The sequence below is a fragment of the Pseudorasbora parva genome, chromosome 8 (genome assembly GCF_024679245.1).
Source record: "Pseudorasbora parva isolate DD20220531a chromosome 8, ASM2467924v1, whole genome shotgun sequence".
NCBI classification, from domain to species: domain Eukaryota; kingdom Metazoa; phylum Chordata; class Actinopteri; order Cypriniformes; family Gobionidae; genus Pseudorasbora; species Pseudorasbora parva.
In genome coordinates this window covers 36,789,242-36,803,166 of record NC_090179.1, presented here as the reverse complement: position 1 = coordinate 36,803,166, position 13,925 = coordinate 36,789,242, and the positions used below count along the sequence as shown (strand labels likewise).

General features: G+C 36.5%; 1 protein-coding gene across 2 annotated transcripts in view; it reads left to right on the top strand.

Moving 5' to 3' along the window:
* Nucleotides 1–498: 498 nt before the first annotated feature.
* Nucleotides 499–13,925, top strand: part of fam222bb (family with sequence similarity 222 member Bb) — a 69,364-nt gene continuing 55,937 nt past the window's right edge. Inside the window, exon 1 of one of the 2 annotated variants that reach the window (XM_067451098.1) lies at nucleotides 499–637. The gene's annotated coding sequence lies outside the window, so the exon portion shown is untranslated. Of the gene's footprint in view, nucleotides 638–6,595; nucleotides 6,739–13,925 lie in introns of those variants that run through there. The other variant, XM_067451099.1, reaches the window with a different exon arrangement.

The following is a 13,925-nucleotide window of genomic DNA, read 5'->3' as shown; positions in this document are numbered from 1 at the left end:
TTATTGTGCTCCTCAAACCATTCCTGAACCATTTCTGCTTTGTGGCAGGGCACATTATTCTGCTGAAAGAGGTCACAGCCACCAGGGAATACCATTTCTATGAAAGGGTGTTCATGGTCTGCATCAATGCAGGTTGTACATGTCACAGGGTGTTCATGTTTTTGAGTTTTCATGTTCACTGTCATGTTTCTTAGGTTGCTTTGTTCACAGTTATGCTTTGTGTTGTCATGCACTTCCTGGTCATGTCATTAATCCATGGCCTCATATGTTCCTGCCATGAGTTATTGTGTCTTGTTGTCATTGGTTTATTGGTTGATCATGGTTCACAGGTGTCCATTGTCCAGTCATTAGTCCATGTGCATTTAGCCCTCATGTTTGCCATGTGTCTATGTTTGCCATTTGTTTTTTGCCAAGCCAAGACTTTGTTTTATGTTTTTTGTTTTGTTTTGTTTTTTATAAACCAACTGCACTTGGGTTCTAAACCACACCTCCAGTGGATCATATGTGACAGTGTGTGTCAAAGTAATATCCACATGGATGGCAGGACCCAGGGTTTCCCAGCAGAACATTGCCCAAAGCATCACACTGCCTGCTTGCCTTCTTCCCATAGTGCATCATGGTGCCATGTGTTCCCCAGGTAAACAATGCACACACAACTGGCCATCCAGGATGTAAAAGAAAATGTGATTCATCAGACTAGGCCACCTTCTTCCATTGCTCCGTGGTCCAGTTCTGATGCTCACGTGCCAACTAGACGGGGGTCAACATGAGCATCCTGACTGGTCTGCGGCTATGCAGCCCCATATGCAAAAAAACTGATACACTGTGTATTCCGACACCTTTCTAACATAACCAGTATATTAACTTCTTAAGTAATTTAAGCTACAGTAGCTCGTCTGTTTGATCAGAACACACAGGCCAGCCTTCGCTCCACATGTGCATCAATGAGCCTTGGCCGCCCATGACCCTGTCCATGACCCTGTCGCCGGTTCACCACTGTTCCTTCCTTGGACTACTTTTGATAGATACTGATCACTGCAGACCGGGAACACCACACAAGAGCTGCAGTTTTGGAGATGTTCTGACCCAGTCCCAAACTCGTTTAAATCCTTACGCTTGCCCATTTTTTCTGCTTCTAACATCAACTTTGAGGACAAAATGTTAATTTGCTGCCTAATATCACCCGCTAGCAGGTGCCGTGATGAAGAGATAATCAGTGTCATTTACTTCACCTGTTATAATGTTATGCCTGATCGGTGTATGTTTATTGTATGTATACTTTATTTGCTTATATTTAGAACACTTAATGATTATCTAATCAAAATGTGTATTACAATGACAATCAATAGCAACCTAAAACCAAATGCATTTCTAATTTGTTTACGCTTCTGTCGGCTGCATCATAATAAAGTTTGCTGTCTCATGTCACAAGTTTTAAAGGTGCACTATGCAACTTTCCGTCCACTGGAGGGCGCCTATTCAAAACAAAGGCGTAGTTTGATGACGCAAAGTTTGAGCGCAGCAGCTTGGGACATGTGGTCTTCAGAGAAAATAGGACTCGGGCAGAAATCACGATCATGGATGCGGTTATTACCGTTACTGTAGTGAAGCAGAGCAGGGCTGAGTGTCGTGGAGCTGAGCGTCGTGGAGCTGAGCACGGGCGCTGGAGCGATTCTTAAACAAATACCTGCCTCGAACACCGGGACTTTTATTATGACGGGACGGGACACAGTCGCCGGGCGCCCGCACTAATCCACTCTCCCGATTATGATTATGAGGTAATGCAGCTGTTTGTCATATTAGAATCATTTAAGTGTGTTGAAAATGATGTTATAATGTTATGACGTTACTCTTGCGTTCACTTGTTCACACTGCTAAGAGTAAAGCGCTCCGGCCAAATAAAACCCGAAACCGAGGGTAGCACAGATATGATGCGTTTGATAGGCGACTCCCTCAAACGCTATGCTGAAACGTCCCTGTCCTTAGTTAAAATAGCAATGTTCTCACAATTTACAAAATAGTTGGAAACATTTGGGTTATTGTACTCAACTGAACAAAATATATAACACCGGCCTAGTGGTTTTTGGATATTTTACTGCAAAAATACTACATTAAATATAAATGTTGCTTGATAAATGCATAAAAGCGAACAAATGGAACTTTGCGAACATTATTTTAACCATTTGAGGTAGGCTAATAATGTTAGTGTCCGACTCAGCCTCGATGGCAAACGTACTGCTATTGTACAATAATGGAGCATCTGCTAAACAAATTAATTACTTTATAATAATATGAAAACACGTACTGTTACCGTTTCATTGTCTATGTTTTAAATCCGTTTTTGAAGCGTCCTGCTCCCGGCAGCACGCAACCTCACCTGTTAAAACAAGCTCCACAAGGTGTGATGGTTTGTATTTCGCCTCTAGAGGCTGGTCTCGTACTGTATAATGACAGCGCAGAGCACACCCTTCTCAACCGCTCCAGCAACAGATACAACCAGAAAATGAAATCAACCGCAGTTGAATATTCAAATAAATTATAAATATTCAAATATATATATGTATAATTATTTAGGAAATAACTAATAAATACTAGCCTAGAAATCTAGACGCACCCTAGCGGCAGCAAATCTAATCTGCCGCGAGCTTCGTCTAGCAACTCTCAATACACTTCTGAGCTGTAAACGCCAAACTCTGGTCGGGCCAATCACATCGTGTATAGAGTCGGTGGGTGGGGCTTAACATAATGATGGCGAGTTGCGCTCGCGTGCTTCTGGTAAACACAGAAACTGGCGAACGGTGGTCTTTCGAATTAGCTTTGACCGCGAGTCTGGAAGACTTGGAGTTAAGCTTTTCTCTGAGAAAAGAACAAAGAACGACACTGAAGTCATTCTTAAGAAGGAAAGATGTGTTCTGAATTTTGCAGACCGTATACGGCGAATGTTTAATCTATCAACGAGCTCTGCGTCACCTTCGTTGCTCTGGTTGGTTGTAGCGCTATCCTATCGCGTGCAGAGGGAGTTTGAAAGACAACCTTTATCTCGCCGCTCGGACTGAGCTCTGTCAATGGTGAGTTTCCAGACCAAACATCTTGATGTGGGTCTGGCTTGTCAGGCTAAATAAATATTAGAATTTTTATTTTTTTAATAATTAAATTAAAAATAAAAAGCCAATAAAACAATGACTAATACAATGTTTTTCTTTACATGCCCTTAAGGTGTTTCACACACTTAGCATCAGATGTTGGTTTAGAGTGCATGAGAGGATAATGATTGCAGTTGCACTAGATAATTGTCCCCCTATAGCACACACTAGCTGTTGGGAGAGCTTTGAGGTGCCGGCGGCGCTGAGACAGAGCACAGTAATTACAGCGAGTCTTTATCCTCAGGACTTCTCACTCACCCATCTCCATGAGTCAAGACTCTGACACTTCCACACAGCCATCAAAGAGACAGAGCACTGCTTTTTACAGCACTGAACAAAGAAGCATGAAGTTCTCGTCTTCTCTCAAAGGCTGTTAATGCCATGCCTTGAGAACGTGTGTTCAAGGAGTAAAAAAAAAAAAAAACTGGATTAATGTGGTGAGAACGGCTTCTGCTGGTGGGCTGTGGAGTCCTCACACTTGCTGGCAGATTAAATATTGAGAGGATTAGAAGAAAGAGCTGACATCTAAGCATTTAGGCTTAATTACGCAGAATATTTAATGTGCACTGAATGTCTTCACCAGTAAAGACAGCAGAAATGACTAGATTGTTGAAATGCTCCTAATATTCTCATAATGATGATTGTTTTGCACTTAATTTGTTCTGTCGCATAGGTATGTGAAGCTGAATATTATGTGAAATGCCTTTTACCTGATAAAAAAAATATGAATTGGCTATCAATCACACAATAGGAGATATATAGATTGTGTTCAGGTTTTTCATCATATTGTTGATCATTTACAGGCCTTAGATATTTGCATATCAAATACGACAGGCTATGACAGTAGGCTTTATAGGCTTAAAAAAAACAAACCTGAGTACATTCTGGTAATGTCACTCAGTTTTGGTGTGCCTTGTAAAAATCACACATTAAGTCATGATATTTGTGACACACCCTCAAATAGGATGTCAGGGGGGAAAAAAGGGAAGATTTTATTTTTAAAACCTGGTCTTTGCTGTTTAAGCTGATCTCCTAGCACTCAAAGTGCCTCAAACCCCATCTGAAAACAGGCCAAGATACACTATATTGCCAAAAGTATTGGGACACCCTTCCAAATCATAGAACAGCAACAGAGTGGGGTCAGCACATGCTGAGGCGCACTGCAGAAAGTTAGCGACTTCTACACCGAGTCAATAGCTGCAGACCTCCAAACTTTGTGTGGCCTTCAAATTAGCTTAAGAACAGTGCGTAGAGAGCTTCATGGAATGAGTTTCCATGGTCGAGCAGCTGCATCCAAGCCTTACATCACCAAGTGTGGGGTTGTTTTTCAGGGTTTGGGCTCAGCTCCTTAGTTCCAGTGAAATGAACTCTTAATGCTTCTTATACCAAGACAATTTCATATTCCCAACTTTGTGGAACATTGTGCAAGTCCATTAAGACATGGATGAGTGAATTTGGTGTGGAGGAACTTGACATTCTCGCTGTAAACCAATGCTGCCTCTCAGTCTTTCTGCCACTCATTGGGGCATAATCACAGTCACTCCAGCTGACAATGACGTCACGTGCATTCCCTCTATACAACAATCCGACCAAGACTGACAAACACAAGGAGCTTATAAAGGCAAGAAATCAAGAGGGAACAGGTGGGATAAATCAAACACTAATCAGATAACAAGGGGGAGGGATCAGTCAATGACAGGAGCACATGCTCAACATAACAAAACCCACATGTGCACACAAGACAGGACAGGCATGTGACAGACTGGCATGCAGGTCCTGACCTCAACCAGACAGAACACCTTTGGGATGAATTAGAGAGGAGACGGCGAGCCAGGCCTTCTCGTCCAAAAAAAGTCAAAAATTCCCATAAACACCCTCCTAAACCTTGGCCTTCCCAAAAGAGTTGAAGCTGGTATAGCTGCAAAGGGTGGCTTTAATAACTCCATATTAAACCTGTACGGATTAAGAATGGGATGTCATTAAAGTTCATTATAAAGGCAGACGTCCCAAAATTTTTGGCAATATAGCATATATTATTTATTTTCTCAAGACATTAGAGCAAAAAACAGAATGGTCACTTAAATTATTTAGAAATAAGTTACCTGGTTGCCTTAAAATCTTGAGTTCATTGAAATTAAAAATTTGAGTTAATACAATGAACATTTTTTGAGATTCGAAAACCTTTATTAAAAGATTATTAAAAGATTATGTAAGCATATTGGGTAATTGTGTGTGTTTTATTTTTGATGACGCAGTGAAACATGCCAAAAAGTGCTATTTTCATGATTTATCCTTTTTTTTAATGTGGTTCAGATACAATAATATTTTGAGTTTCTATTTATTAAACAAATTTCCTTCATTGTATCAACTCAAATTTTTTTATTTCAATAAATTTGACATTTTAAGGCAGCCAGGTTACTTACTATTTTAAGTTAAACCAACATTTTTTTTTTTTTTTACAGTGTATTTGTTTTAAATCCTTTATATTAAAGCATCAATGTGTAATGATGATGAATGGGAACATTAAAATGGGACTATGCTTTTTTTATTTTTTTTATGATGTTAATGCTTTAAATATTGATGAATGGATTTTTGTGGCGCAAAATGGTGACTTCACTGTAAGGGGACTCATGGTGTATGTAGATAGAAATGGCTCATTCTAAGGTAATAAAAACCATAACAGTTCATTATGTAAGGTCTTTGTACACCACTGAAAACATATTTTCCTATTTTACTGAATTTATGTAAAAAATACGTTATGTTATCATCCCATCAGGAGAAGCACTAGATGTGCGGCAGCCATTGAAAGGACATTTGGGACAGGGCCTCGCATATACAGCTGGGTAAGAGCACCCTTACAAAAAATATAGTTTTTATTTAATAAGTATACTAATATTAAAGTATACTATACTATACAGTAGGCCTATACTGTAAGTGTACCGTTGTCAAATACAAGTTGGGACTAAATGGGCCCCCTTTTTAGTGTATAAAAGTATACTTTATATGTAACAGTCGTAAACTTTAAGTGCACAACTAGTTTACAACTATGTTTTCTGTTTGTACTGCAACTAAAGGCTATAAAAATCTATCTATCTATATATAATACTGTTATTATTATTATTTTTTTTCACTTTACTGTTCTTACGTATTTTTTTTTTATACTAGGCCTACCTTCAACTGTACTTTTAACTTTTATGTTGACATTTCTTTATAACTTTATGCTTCCTTTTTTATCAGCAGCTACATGTGGGTAAGTTTCATTAAAAATGCTACATTTTAAACAAATTAAATTTTGTCTACGACCATGGCTGTATCTGAATTAAATCAATGCTTCCATATAACGAGGGGAAAAAACAGTATGTGACAAAGTATGTCTGAATTCACAGTAGCCTCATAAAAGAATAAGCAAAATGTCCCTGGAAGACCTACTTTGTTGGGCGAGATTCTTGTGCATAGTCGACGATGGACACTTTACTATCCCATGAAGCCACGGGAGAGGATTATGAATGGAGGTGAAGCTAATGACAACGGATAACGCGCCCTGCCTGCACTATTCGCCAACTAAAACTTCCAAACAGCAAACATCACATTCATTGTAAGTAATTCAAGCAATACACTAGAGTTGTGCGGAATTATAGTCTGCGAAAATATCGCAATTGTTTTAACGATGTGCGATCTGACATTATGGGTGTATACCACTCTGAGCTAACGTATGGCAAGCCGTTCAGGAAATAATACATGTGTATTGTGTGAATATGGATTGGTTAACTGGTTGAATGTATGGTTTAATTGCAAACACATTGGTTTATAATACATTGGTTTAACCAGACATATATTGGTTTAGATACATTGGTCTGATCAAGTGTACATGGGTTTGCTCCCTTATACGCTGGTTTTTTCAAGTAAACATTGGTCTCTTTAAAAATGCATTGGTTCCCTCAACTATATATTGGTTTAGATACATTGGTTTGTTCAACTATATATTGGTTTGTTCAACTATATATTGGTTTGTTCAACTATATATTGGTTTGTTCAGCTATATATTGGTTTGTTCAGCTATATATTGGTTTAGATACATCGGTTTGTTCAGCTATATATTGGTTTGTTCAACTATATATTGGTTTCTTCAGCTATATATTGGTTTAGATACATCGGTTTGTTCAACTATATATTGGTTTGTTCAACTATACATTGGTTTGTTCAGCTATATATTGGTTTAGATACATCGGTTTGTTCAACTATATATTGGTTTGTTCAGCTATATATTGGTTTAGATACATCGGTTTGTTCAACTATATATTGGTTTCTTCAGCTATATATTGGTTTAGATACATCGGTTTGTTCAGCTATATATTGGTTTGTTCAGCTATATATTAGTTTGTTCAACTATATATTGGTTTGTTCAACTATATATTGGTTTGTTCAACTATACATTGGTTTCTCTAGCTATATATTGGTTTGTTCAACTATATATTGGTTTCTTCAGCTATATATTGGTTTAGATACATCGGTTTGTTCAGCTATATATTGGTTTGTTCAACTATACATTGGTTTGTTCAACTATACATTGGTTTGTTCAACTATACATTGGTTTGTTTAGCTATATATTGGTTTAGATACATCGGTTTGTTCAACTATATATTGGTTTCTTCAGCTATATATTGGTTTAGATGCATTGGTTTGTTCAGCTATATATTGGTTTGTTCAACTATATATTGGTTTGTTCAGCTATATATTGGTTTAGATACATCGGTTTGTTCAACTATATATTGGTTTCTTCAGCTATATATTGGTTTAGATACATCGGTTTGTTCAACTATATATTGGTTTGTGCAGCTATATATTGGTTTAGATACATCGGTTTGTTCAACTATATATTGGTTTGTTCAGCTATATATTGGTTTAGATTAGACATGTGCCGATTTTCGATAATGCGATTTATCACGATAATGAATATGCACGATATTGTTATCGTGGGCACTTTAAAATATCGTAAATAATATATTATTAACAATTTATAATTTTTTTTTATAATGCACTCAAGAATACTTTGCCCATCAACCGTATAAATGCTCAACACCGCTGTATTCTGCGTCAAAGGACCACGAGCTCAGATATAAACAAGCCCAACGTGCGTTTGCACATGACTGAACCGGTGAAGGAGACGCGCTGCTGAAGTGCCGCTCAGTGACAGCAGAGGGCGCTGATGAACTGCAGAATGCGGCTGTTACCCCGGAAACCAGCAAACAAACAAAAACGCGTGTAGTTTTTAAAACAGCCATTCGTTTTTGTAATCTCAATGTTGTTCATCACAGCACCTAATACTTAATACTTAAAGACTTAATAGGCTATTTATTTTCAAACTTAAACATTTTTATGTTTTAATCTGGACTACAACATGCTCTAATGATTAGAACTGTTCTTATTATTTGTTATTGTTCAGTAAAACTTTGAGACATAGGACTTCATTAGTGAACATGTTAATTCATTTTTCACCAAACTGACTATGCAAAATACTTATAAAGAATGAATCATTCTATGTTAATTTCTTAGTTACTGTTTAATAACATTAAAATCAAAATCAAAATAACTTTGTTAATGGACCTCAGATAAAACTAACAATGATCAGTATTTCTTAACTAACATTAACAAAAACATTATTTTCTGTATCAAATGTAGCTATTGCTCAATCTTAGTTAATGCATTAAATAATGAGACCTTATTGTAATTTGTAAGCCTACCTGTTGTTCTTTATAGCCTAATTTTTTTGCACTTTAATCTGTTTGAAAATTGTACTTTTACAGCTCTGAAAAAAATCAAGAGACCACTTAACATTGATTTCTCAATGAGGGGTCTCTTAATTTTTTTCCAGATCTGTATATATGTTTGGTGCATTATTGTATTTAAACATTCAGTTATTTTTGTTCTTACAAAAATAGTTCTTAAAGCTGTTATGCTATGGCAACACTTTTTTTGCAACTTATTTCAATATCGTGATAATATCGTATATCGTGATAAAACTTCCATCAATTAATCGCAACATGAAAAATTGATATCGGCACATGCCTAGTTTAGATACATCGGTTTGTTCAACTATATATTGGTTTCTTCAGCTATATATTGGTTTGTTCAACTATATATTGGTTTGTTCAGCTATATATTGGTTTAGATACATCGGTTTGTTCAGCTATATATTGGTTTCTTCAGCTATATATTGGTTTAGATACATCGGTTTGTTCAGCTCTATATTGGTTTGTTCAACTATATATTGGTTTGTTCAACTATACATTGGTTTGTTCAGCTATATATTGGTTTGTTCAACTATACATTGGTTTGTTCAGCTATATATTGGTTTGTTCAACTATACATTGGTTTGTTCAACTATACATTGGTTTGTTCAGCTATATATTGGTTTAGATACATCGGTTTGTTCAACTATATATTGGTTTGTTCAGCTATATATTGGTTTAGATACATCGGTTTGTTCAACTATATATTGGTTTGTTCAGCTATATATTGGTTTAGATACATCGGTTTGTTCAACTATATATTGGTTTGTTCAGCTATATATTGGTTTAGATACATCGGTTTGTTTAGCTATATATTGGTTTGTTCAGCTATATATTGGTTTGTTCAGCTATATATTGGTTTGTTCAACTATACATTGGTTTGTTCAGCTATATATTGGTTTGTTCAACTGTACATTGGTTTGTTCAACTATACATTGGTTTGTTCAACTATACATTGGTTTGTTCAACTATATATTGGTTTGTTCAGCTATATATTGGTTTAGATACATCGGTTTGTTCAACTATATATTGGTTTGTTCAGCTATATATTGGTTTAGATACATCGGTTTGTTCAACTATATATTGGTTTGTTCAGCTATATATTGGTTTAGATACATTGGTTTGTTCAACTATATATTGGTTTGTTCAACTATATATTGGTTTGTTCAGCTATATATTGGGTTTAGATACATCGGTTTGTTCAACTATATATTGGTTTGTTCAACTATACATTGGTTTGTTCAACTATATATTGGTTTGTTCAGCTATATATTGGTTTGTTCAACTATATATTGGTTTGTTCAGCTATATATTGGTTTAGATGCATTGGTTTGTTCAGCTATATATTGGTTTGTTCAGCTATATATTGGTTTAGATACATCGGTTTGTTCAACTATATATTGGTTTGTTCAACTATACATTGGTTTGTTCAACTATACATTGGTTTAGATACATCGGTTTGTTCAACTATATATTGGTTTTTTCAACTATACATTGGTTTCTTCAGCTATATATTGGTTTAGATACATCGGTTTGTTCAGCTATATATTGGTTTCTTCAGCTATATATTGGTTTAGATGCATTGGTTTGTTCAACTATATATTGGTTTCTTCAGCTATATATTGGTTTAGATACATCGGTTTGTTCAACTATACATTGGTTTCTTCAGCTATATACTGGTTTAGATGCATTGGTTTGTTCAGCTATATATTGGTTTAGATACATCGGTTTGTTCAACTATATATTGGTTTGTTCAGCTATATATTGGTTTAGATACATCGGTTTGTTCAACTATATATTGGTTTGTTCAGCTATATATTGGTTTAGATACATCGGTTTGTTCAACTATATATTGGTTTGTTCAGCTATATATTGGTTTCTTCAGCTATATATCAGTTTAGATGAATTGGTTTGTTCAGCTATATATTGGTTTGTTCAGCTATATATTGGTTTAGATACATCGGTTTGTTCAACTATATATTGGTTTAGATGCATTGGTTTGTTCAGCTATATATTGGTTTGTTCAGCTATATATTGGTTTAGATACATCGGTTTGTTCAGCTATATATTGGTTTGTTCAGCTATATATTGGTTTGTTCAGCTATATATTGGTTTGTTCAACTATATATTGGTTTCTTCAGCTATATATTGGTTTAGATACATCGGTTTGTTCAGCTATATATTGGTTTAGATGCATTGGTTTGTTCAACTATATATTGGTTTGTTCAGCTATATATTGGTTTAGATACATCGGTTTGTTCAACTATACATTGGTTTCTTCAGCTATATACTGGTTTAGATGCATTGGTTTGTTCAGCTATATATTGGTTTAGATACATCGGTTTGTTCAACTATATATTGGTTTGTTCAGCTATATATTGGTTTAGATACATCGATTTGTTCAACTATATATTGGTTTGTTCAGCTATATATTGGTTTAGATACATTGGTTTGTTTAGCTATATATTGGTTTGTTCAGCTATATATTGGTTTGTTCAGCTATATATTGGTTTGTTCAACTATACATTGGTTTGTTCAGCTATATATTGGTTTGTTCAACTGTACATTGGTTTGTTCAACTATACATTGGTTTGTTCAACTATACATTGGTTTGTTCAACTATATATTGGTTTGTTCAGCTATATATTGGTTTAGATACATCGGTTTGTTCAACTATATATTGGTTTGTTCAGCTATATATTGGTTTAGATACATCGGTTTGTTCAACTATATATTGGTTTGTTCAGCTATATATTGGTTTAGATACATTGGTTTGTTCAACTATATATTGGTTTGTTCAACTATATATTGGTTTGTTCAGCTATATATTGGGTTTAGATACATCGGTTTGTTCAACTATATATTGGTTTGTTCAACTATACATTGGTTTGTTCAACTATATATTGGTTTGTTCAGCTATATATTGGTTTGTTCAACTATATATTGGTTTGTTCAGCTATATATTGGTTTAGATGCATTGGTTTGTTCAGCTATATATTGGTTTGTTCAGCTATATATTGGTTTAGATACATCGGTTTGTTCAACTATATATTGGTTTGTTCAACTATACATTGGTTTGTTCAACTATACATCGGTTTGTTCAACTATACATTGGTTTGTTCAACTATATATTGGTTTGTTCAACTATATATTGGTTTGTTCAGCTATATATTGGTTTAGATACATCGGTTTGTTCAACTATATATTGGTTTCTTCAGCTATATATTGGTTTAGATGCATTGGTTTGTTCAGCTATATATTGGTTTCTTCAGCTATATATCAGTTTAGATGCATTGGTTTGTTCAGCTATATATTGGTTTGTTCAGCTATATATTGGTTTGTTCAGCTATATATTGGTTTGTTCAGCTATATATTGGTTTAGATACATCGGTTTGTTCAACTATATATTGGTTTCTTCAGCTATATATTGGTTTAGATGCATTGGTTTGTTCAGCTATATATTGGTTTCTTCAGCTATATATCGGTTTAGATGCATTGGTTTGTTCATTTACATTTTACATTTACATTTATGCATTTAGCAGACGCTTTTATCCAAAGCGACTTACAACTCAGGAGAACAGGAAGCGATCCGTCAAGAAGAGGCAACGAAACACAAAAAGTGCCCTAAATACCAAGATTTGTACACTGCTCAGAGTAGCAAAGACCAGAAAAGGAAAGAAGAAAGGAGAAATAGAGGGGGAAAGAGTTTTTTATTTTATTTTTTTTATGTAAGATTAAGTGCTCATGGAAGAGATGAGTTTTTACCTGTCTTTTGAATGAAGCGAGTGATTCTGTTGTGCATATGGAGGACGGAAGATCGTTCCACCAACCAGGAACAATGAAAGAAAAAGTTCTAGAGAGGGATTTCATGCCTCTCTGTGATGGTACCACAAGCCTTCGCTTATTAGCTGAGCGAAGGCTTCTGGTGGGGGTGTAGACTCGTAGGAATTAGTCGAAGTATGCGGGTGCTGCGCTTGTGGAAGATCCATAAGCAAGAGTCAGGGCTTTGAATTTGATCCGGGCAGCGAGTGGTAGCCAATGCAGAGAGATGAATAGAGGTGTGACATGAGCCCTTTTGGGCTCATTGAATACAAGACGTGCTGCAGCGTTCTGGATCATTTGCAGCGTTTTGATTGCACAAGATGGAAGTCCAGCCAGAAGCGCATTGCAATAGTCAAGTCTAGAAATGACCAGGGCTTGGACAAGAAGCTGTGTTTGCATGCTCTGTAAGGAACGGTCTGATTTTCCTGATGTTGTGCAATGCAAACCTGCATGACCGAGCCGTCTTCGAGATGTGGTCTTTGAAGGACAGCTGGTCATCAAAGATTACTCCAAGATTTCTGACCGCCCCTGAAGGAGGAATCAAAGATGAACCTAGCTGGATGGTAAAATCATGTTGTATGGTGGGGTTAGCAGGGAAAACAAGCAGCTCAGTCTTTGCTAGATTGAGCTGCAGGTGATGTTTTTTCATCCATGCCGAGATGTCCGCCAGACAGCTTGAGATTCGTGCAGCTACTGTGGGATCATCTGGTTGAAATGAGAGGTAGAGCTGTGTGTCATCAGCATAGCAATGATATGAGAGACCATGTGCCTGAATGATGGCTCCCAATGAAGTGGTGTAAATGGAGAAGAGGAGAGGTCCAAGCACTGAGCCCTGAGGAACCCCCTGTGGTCAGTTGATGTGTTTTGGATACCTCTCCTCTCCAGGCAACCTTAAAAGACCTACCTGTGAGATAGGACTCAAACCAGTGGAGTGGAGTCCCTGTGATGCCCAGAGATGAGAGGGTGGACAGAAGAATCTGATGATTCACAGTGTCAAAGGCAGCAGACAGATCAAGGAGGATGAGGGCTGATGATTTGGATGCAGCTTTAGCCAGCCGCAGGGCTTCAGTAACTGACAATAATGCCGTCTCAGTTGAGTGGCCCTTTTTGAAGCCTGACTGGTTTACGTCCAGTTGATTAATCTGTGAGAGGAAAGATGAGACCTGGTTGA